The sequence below is a fragment of the Microtus ochrogaster genome, chromosome 22 (genome assembly GCF_000317375.1).
Source record: "Microtus ochrogaster isolate Prairie Vole_2 chromosome 22, MicOch1.0, whole genome shotgun sequence".
Taxonomy (NCBI): Eukaryota; Metazoa; Chordata; class Mammalia; order Rodentia; family Cricetidae; genus Microtus; species Microtus ochrogaster.
In genome coordinates, this window is record NC_022023.1 from 11,147,548 (window position 1) to 11,155,164 (window position 7,617).

A 7,617-nucleotide genomic window follows, 5' to 3' on the forward strand; every position below is an offset into this window, starting at 1 on the left:
GATCCGCCTGCCTCTGCCTCCCGAGTGCTGGGATTAAAGGCGTGCGCCACCATGGCCCGGCTGAAGTCTTTCTTGGAGGGGCCTAAGATAGCTGGGTGTTGGTCACATCCTGGTAGCTGGGGGCTTTACTCCTAACCATGATTCGTGGTGTGGAACTGTCTCATGTCTCTTTGACCTAGCGAGGTGTTGGTAGAACAGAGGACAAATTTAAGTGTAGGAAGAAAAAAAATTTCAGGACCAGGGAATTAAGAGAGGTGTATCTGACCTGTTTAAGGTGAATCCTTCAATTCGGCTCCCTGGAACTCACAAGAACTGTTTGAGCTTGTAAAAACATAAGTTTTAGACATATATATTGTATAAACAGCAGCATATTTATGTCAGAATGACTGTGACAGATGTTTTTGTACAGTATCTTTAAGACTAGGAAAGGCCATGTGAGAGAGAAATTTGATAGCTTGTATTTGTCCTCACACCTTTATGACTTGCAGGTACACATTTTAATACTTGTACATATATATATATATATCTTAAGATTATGAAATTTGTTTTGTGAGGCTGTCCTTTTTTTTTTTTTTTTTTTTTTTTTTTTTTTTTTTTTTTTGGTTTTTCGAAACAGGGTTTCTCTGTAGCTTTGGTGCCCGTCCCAGACCGTCCCAGAACTAGCTCTTGTAGACCAGGCTGGCCTCAAACTCCCAGAGATCCGCCTGCCTCTGCCTCCCGAGTGCTGAGATTAAAGGCGTGTGCCACCAACGCCCGGCTGAGGCTGTCCTTTTAAACTGACAAAACCTCTCAGCTGTCAAACTGCACCAGAGATCTTTGAGAAGGATAAAATTTTACTTGAGTTATTAATTTAAAAATGACAGAGAACTTACTCAATTGTCTACCTAGAGCTTATCCTCAGGGTTCTCCATAGTTGCTGAGGGTCAAATTTGGCTTTTATTGTTAGAAGCAGGGCCTGCCAGACTCCAGAAGATCCTGTTAGAAAATCTGTAGGAAGACAAGCCTACCTTGACCTGAGCATCTAGGCTGTTGATTCCAGTGATTCTGTCCACTGTGTGGAGATCTTCGGTTTATATGAAAGGCAGTTTTCCCAAGTGGTTAGCGCTTTCACCCGATGAAGCGAATTGCAGATGGACATTGTTCTGTGCCCATCTGTCGTCTGTCTCCTTTGGAGGAAATAATGTGCTGCTGCTAGGAGCCAAACTGTCTCTCCATTATGAAAAGTCTCTTAATAATTAAACTTTTAAATGCCATAGTCCCCAGATCTCTGAGCAGTTGAGGGCTGTTTATTGAGTATAGGTGAGTTATGTCTGCAGCCTAGGATCTGCCTGGAGATCTGGGTCCAAGCTTGACTGTACTGGCTCTTAACAGGTAAGATTTATTCTTGTAAAAGACAAGGAAGAAAAAACTGTTTGCAATAGAAGAACTGACAATAGTGGAGACAGCTTAGTAGATTTTAAAGCAGGGTTGAAGTATATATACAGTATTTTTGTAAGAGACTTAAAAGTACATACCAATTTAAAATATGATACTTATTGCTTTCTTAGTCTGGAATAAGATACAATGAACAGACAATTATAACATTTAACAGTAAATATACATACATTTACACCCAGTTAAACCCAAGTTTTATACACATCTACACACAGAGTTAAAGCCAACTTATGTTTGTTTATACATAGTTATCTTAAGTCACATGTATGTACACACACACATTAAATGGAAGTTGGGTGAAGTGGGTGCTTTTAGTGGGCCTTACCAAAAGCATGCCACTGTGTAAAACACACATGTAACAGAGTCAGTAAGAGGAATTTAAAGACAAAAAAAGCATAAGTAAACCTAGAGACTAGGCAAAGAATACCTCAGTAAAGATGGTGGGACTTGGTCACCTAACCTGCCTTTAGTCAAGATGGTGGTGAGGTCACCTGACATTAGTCAAAATGGCAGTGGTCACATGTTGTATGGAGAAACCACATTTTTTAGAGCCGCGGGAATTTTAAACAGACATAAATAACAAGAGAGACATAGAGGCCGTTTAGAACATACATTTAAAACAGAATTACATCCGCGAGGCCACACCATTCACATATTCTTTAATACATCAAGTAGAGAGGAAAGTTACTCAGCACTGTGAGCCACCATGTCACAGAACTGCCACACCACCAGCCACGGCGGGGAGCAAGGGCTGGAACTGGAAACAGCTGCCTCGTGGATCCGGCTAATCTTGCCGGCTTCTGTGGGACCAGCGGCAGCGGTGGCAGGGATAGAATAGAAGGAGTAGGGGTGAGAGAAGGAAGATGAGTGAGAAAAGGAGTGCTTAGAGGCAGGTGGGGATGGGGCTGCCCAGGGAAAGGAAAAGCAGAGCCGGTGGGACACCAGAGTTCTGTTTGCTGGTGGAAATTAGAAAGCTCACACTTTAGGGGCTGTTATCCAAGGGTACGTAGGCCATTTGTTAGTGCAAAGGTGGGGAAGGTTACTTACCTGTAAGTAAGGCAGAGGGTTTAGAGTCTGTAAAAGACATACCAGGGGAGGTTGGACGGATAGTTTTTGAGGGTTTGTTTCACAATGACCAAAACTCAAGGTAACTAATTGGACATTTCTGGAATAGTGCGAGGGTTGAAAATTAGGCCGGCCAATTTCAAGACCTTGTTGGCTCAGGAATTGGGGGGGGGGGGGACTGCTCCGAGTGACCTGAACAGCAGAGTTGGCAGCAAGAGGACCATTTCCAAGTGGTCAAAAACAAAAGTGGGTGACAGGACCACTTCCAAGTGGTCCGCTTACATTTTGAGCTATGGGAAGCAACCAGAGGTGAATGTGAGCGAAAGCTGACTTGGAGAAGGGAACCTTCCCATTTGTAGTGATGGAGCAGGCATAGGATGTTGGCAAGTGGTCCGAGTCCAAGGTCCTTCCAAGTCCTCAGCCAGCCTGCTCGTCAGCAGGAGGGAGCATGTGGAGAGAGCCTGGCCGAGTCATGCACCAATGTTATTGTTTATAGCCGGGCGGTGGTGGTGCACACCTTTAATCCCAGCACTCAGGAGGCAGAGGCAGGCGGATCTCTGTGAGTTCGAGACCAGCCTGGTCTACAAGAGCTAGTTCCAGGACAGACTCCAAAACCACAGAGAAACCCTGTCTCGAAAAAACCAAAAAAAAAAAAATGTTATTGTTTATAAACACATGGTGGTGGGGGACAGGCCCCCTGAGGGCAACAGTCTCACGAGGGGCAGCAGCAGGCCACCTGCGGCCTCGGGAGGGCAGTGGTGGGTCACCCGAAGCCTCAGTGGGGTCCCCAGAGGCCTCAGAGGGTCCCCTTGGCAGGTGGGAGACCGCAGCTGATTAGAGACAGACAGATTAGAGACAGACAGATATGTCATCAGAGAGACAGGGTTTCTCTATGTAGCCCTGGCTGTTCTGGAACTAGCTCTACAGACCAGGCCTCCTGTGTACTTTCTCCTTTTTATAAATAGAAAATTATTTCTTTATTTTGTGTGTGTATGTCTGTGAAAGAGAGAGAGACAGAGAGAGGGAGAGAGGGGGGAAACAGTTTACAGGAGTCAGTGCTCTCTTTCCTCCACGAGTGTTCTGGGTGTGAAACTCAAGTCAAAGGGCTTGCTAGGCTAGTGCAGTCACCCGCTGAGCCGTCTGGCCAGGCCCAATTTCTCCTTCTGGGTAAAATTCAAAACAAAACATCCAATGCTCAGGCTTAAGTGTGTGTGTGTTGTGTGTGTGTGTGTGTTGTGTGTGTGTGTGTTGTGTGTGTGTTTTGTGTGCGTGTGTGTGTGTGTGTGTGTGTGTGTGCGCATGTGTTGGAAGAGTGTACATACAGAGATTATTACAGTAGTATAATCACGGAAAGTTTTCTTCCATATATCCCCTAAGGGTTGGAGATGGCTCAGAGGTGAAGACCCCTGACTGCTCTTCCAAAGACAGCTTGTGGGTAAAGCGCTTACCGTGCAACCCTAAGCACCTGTGTGAAACCAGGTGTGGCAACAATGCTCGTTTCCCCGGTGCTGGAAGTGGGGACTCACCGGTCAACGAACCTAAAGGAATCAGTGAACTCCAGGTTCAGTGAGAGACCCTGTCTTAAAAAAGCAAGGTGATGATGATGGGGCTGGAGATTAGGCTCAGCGTGTAAGAGTACTTACTGCTCTTCCAGAGGACGGGGGTTCCGTTCTAGCCTCCGTATCAGGCAGTTCAGAATTCCTGTAAGTCCAGCTCTAGGGGATCCGACACACTCTTCTAGCCTTCAAAGGCACAGGTATACATGTGGCACACACACACACCTAAGTAAAAGTAAATAGATTTATTTTTCAAAAAAAGCGAGAGAGAAAAAGCTACGAGGCAGAGGCAGGCTGATCTCTGTGAGTTTGGGGCCAGCCTGGTCTACAAGAGCTAGTTCCAGGACAAGTTCCAAAGCTACACAGAGAAACCCTGTGTAGGGGAGGGGGATGGGAGGGTGGGAGGGGTGGGGGTGGGAGAATGGAGTGGTGGAGCCACTGCGGTAGACATTCAAACATCAAATGTCAGCTGCTGGCCTCCACAGGCCCCGCAGGAGCAAGCCCACCCACACACTGTCATATACCACACATACAAACACACACAAACGAGGAGGGTGGGGGAGTTAGGGCTCGTAGGGGTTGTCCCTCTGAGTCTGGGTGGTACATAGACCCAGGGGCCCCAGGGTGAAGGCATTGTTGGTGGGCTCAGAAGTCTGAGGGCAGTTTGAACAATTTAATAAGATCCTGGAGTCAGGGAGTAGAAGAAGGGAGATGGAGGCTTCTGTTTACAGATAACAGAGTTAGGGACCCTTTGTCTGGTGGGAGGGGAGATTTCTATGGTGCTTCCCACCACCTCCTGCCAAGAGCTGAAAACCAACTTTCTTTCCTGCCCTTGAACTCCACATCGCTTATAAAAGACTCCTCTGTGCTCCGTGAGCCCTGTGATGACGACGCTGTGACCTCATACATTGACTTTTTAGAGGACAACCAATTCTCTATTTCAAGACTAGGGCTGAACCCACAGCCCTTCCCCACGGAAGTTTCTCATTGCTTCCAAAAGAACATTTTACTTTTATAAATACATGATAATATTTATATAAATATAAGTGAGTAAAAATGGGAAAAATACTTCATTTAGGAAAAGAACAAAAAAGAACCAAAAACTCCCTATTGTCGCATTTCTTTTTGTAATAGAACAGCGATTCTCAACCTGAGGGTTGGTTGCGTGACCCCTTGCGGGGGTCAAATGATCTTTTCACAGTGGTTGCCTAAGATTATTGGAAAACACAGATATTTACATTACAATTCATAACAGTAGCCAAATTACGGTTACGAAGTAGCAACGAAAATAATTTTATGATTGCGGGGTCACTGCACCATGAGGAACTGTATTAAAGGGTCATGGATGGCATTAGGAAGGTTGAGAACCTCTGCAATAGAAAAGATTGTACAGAGAGCAAAGCAGAGTGGAGTAAGCCTGGAATTCTAGCTCTTGGGAAATAGAGGCCGGAGGATCAGGAGTTCAAGGTCATCGTCTGCTGGATATAACTTTGGGGGCCCTTCTGGGCTGCAGGAGACATCACTACTACCATGCCATGGCAAAACCAAGAAACAAAGAGAAAGCTTGGGGCTCAGGAGTCGGTGCTCAGGAGTTGGCACCGCCATTGGCAACGAGCTTACCTTGCTGAGTGTGATGCCACAGAACCCACTTGGAGATGCAGGGCACCAGGGGCTGGCTTTTAGTCACCCCACCCCCATGCCCAGAGTTCATTGATGAGCTCCCGGCCAGCAAAGAGCCTCTCACGGGGACAGACCACTTCCTGAGGATGATAGCCGAGGTTGTCGTTGGCCCGCCACAAACTTGCATGTGTATAGTCTTGTGGGTTTTTGTTCGTTTTTGAGACAGGGTGTAGCCCATGCTGGCCTGGTACTCACAATCCTCCTGCCTCAGTTTTGAGTGCTGGGATAACAGGTGTGCATCTCTAAGGGATTTCTAAGTTTTGTTTGCGTTCTGAGCTGTTTAAAGGGGCAGAGGCGAGCAGCAGGGGTATTGTCTCTGCAGAGGGCGGGCCCCAGGCTTCTCTTCACGGGGTGGCTTTCACGTGCTCCAAAGTCTTGAGTGATCTGGTTTACAGACACCACAAGAACAAGCAGGATCCACATCTTGCTTCTGCCGAGGCCTTCCCCATGCCAAAATGTGAACCTCTGACTTGGAACTGAAGAAGGTAAAAGCTGATGAGTTCCTATGACATGACCACATAGTGTCAGGTGCCTGTGAGCAACTCTCCTTCAAAGCCCCTGAGTCCACCCACCTGTGTTTGTGCCAACAAGTACATCGTGAAGAGTTGTGGGAAAATGGCTTTCACATTCCAATGCGGATGTTCCCTTTTCTCTCTCTGCATCAGCGAGATGTCCTGTGTGGGGCTGACAGGCTCCAGCCTGGCCTTCAGAGTGGACAGCCTTTGGGAAGCCCCTGGGCACAGTGGCCAGGGTTTATATTGGCCAAGTCATCATGTCCATCCTCACCAAGCTGCAGAATAAGGGACATGTGACTGAGACCCTGCCAAGTTCAGGTTCCCCGGCCACAAGATGATCCACATCTCAAAGAAGCGAGGCTTCACCGCGTTTAATGCTGATGAATTTGAAGATGATGGCAGCTGAGAGGTGGCTCATTCCTGATGGCTAGAAGTCATAAACATAAATATTCCCAATCACCCCTGTCATAAACATAAATATTCCCAATCACCCCTGGAGAAATGGTGGGTGTGGCGGTGCGCTGGGTCCTATACCACACCAAATTGTATTCAATTATAAACTTCACATCCAGTTTGGGGGGAAGAAAAAGCGGGGGAGCCAAGAGGGAAGTTTTGTTAGCTGGAAGGCCTGGGAAGCAGAAAGAGGTCCAATATCAGGATAGTCCGCTGTCTGGCTGCTTCCTTTTGCCATCCCACTGACAGCAAAGAACAGAGGCTGGAGTAGCTCTGGCAGGTGACACCATACAAGCCAGAACCTGAGGAAGAGCATTCCTTTTGTACCCAGTCACACGTGGTGGCACTGCCAGGGGGACCACGCCCTGGCGGAGGACTAGGAGGAGGAAGTGGCTGGAGATGGGGGATGGGACATGGGGGATGTGGTTCTTGCTTAGAGAAATGTGACAGGGCTGGGGGTTCCCAGAAGGGGAAAGTTTTTCCCTGTGAGGGAAGGGAAGAAAGACCCTGCAGTCATAGCCAAGGATGTGGTGTTTCTCAAATTTAATGTTACACAAGTGACCAGGTGAGTTTCCTTACAAGCAACAACACAGATAAACCTCACGTTATTCATCCTCCCCTCCCCCAAATATTCAGGACCAAACCCAAGGAAGGTTTCTTGTGCTTGGCCGAGTGCTGTATTACCTCCAGTCTTGGCTGGACACTTTTACTTTCAGTAATTTCTCTCTCTGTCTCTCTCTCATCTCTCTCTTTCTTTCTGTCTCTCTGTCTCTCTCTGTCTCTCTCTGTCTCTCTCTCTGTGTCTCTCTCTCTGTCTGTCTCTGTCTCTGTCTCTCTCTCTGTCTCTCTCTCATCTCTGTCTCTCTCTCTCTCTGTCTCTCTCTCTGTCTCTGTCTCTCTCTCTCTCTCTCTCT

General features: G+C 47.2%; 1 pseudogene; it reads left to right on the plus strand.

Moving 5' to 3' along the window:
• The first annotated feature begins 2,140 nt into the window (after window positions 1–2,140).
• Window positions 2,141–6,681, plus strand: LOC101988154 (annotated as a pseudogene).
• The last annotated feature ends 936 nt before the right edge of the window (window positions 6,682–7,617 follow it).